At 41.9% G+C, this 719-nt stretch overlaps 1 non-coding gene across 1 annotated transcript; it reads right to left on the reverse strand.

Moving 5' to 3' along the window:
• Positions 1-403: 403 nt before the first annotated feature.
• On the reverse strand, positions 404-475 carry TRNAW-CCA (transfer RNA tryptophan (anticodon CCA)). The gene has a single exon. It is a non-coding gene; the product is annotated as a tRNA-Trp (tRNA).
• Between the last annotated feature and the right edge of the window lie 244 nt (positions 476-719).

Consider the following 719-nt stretch of genomic DNA (forward strand, 5'->3'; position numbering starts at 1 on the left):
GGGCGAGCACCGAGCAGTAGCGAGCATGCTCGCTCATCACAAGTAATGAACCCTTTTTTAACTCACAGATTGAAAAAGACATAAGGATGAATGAACATCTTGATATTGGGAATGCAGGGTTTTCCAGTTCAAAATTTAGAATCTAGTAATGAACCCTTTTTTCTTATGGATTCAAAGATGACAATGCTATGATCAAAGTGAAAGGAGATCCCGACGTGCCTTAAATATTCAATGTTTTGATTTCATTTCCCGATGATTTTTTTCATCAAAGAATTGTTGATAAGATATTAATCTATAACATTCAACTAAATAACACTTTTTTAGACATTGTGCTGACAGATGGCAACAACGCTTCCGGTTTCAGTTTTAATCCAGACATGGGTTAAGTTTTGAAAACGTTACTTGACCACAACGTGATTTGAACACGCAACCTTCTGATCTGGAGTCAGACGCGCTACCATTGCACCATGAGGTCATATAAAAAGTAACTTTACGTTCATAATTCGCATGAAAAGTGCATGAAGAAATCGTGGCACACTTTCTCAAAATTTGCTACTGTGGCGCCTGTGAGGGTTCAGTCGCCACAGAGGTACTGCACCTCACCTAGAGGTGTGGTGTCTCCTTCTCTCAGGTAAGGAGGGAGTGCTGCCCGGAACCCCAACACCTGCATCCAATACTACACTGCTCCAGGCTGGCTGGAAGGGCAAGATGCATGTGCA

Source organism: Phyllobates terribilis, unplaced genomic scaffold (assembly GCF_046119375.1).
Source record: "Phyllobates terribilis strain yellow unplaced genomic scaffold, ASM4611937v1 Scaffold_11__3_contigs__length_659146591, whole genome shotgun sequence".
Lineage (NCBI taxonomy): Eukaryota > Metazoa > Chordata > Amphibia > Anura > Dendrobatidae > Phyllobates > Phyllobates terribilis.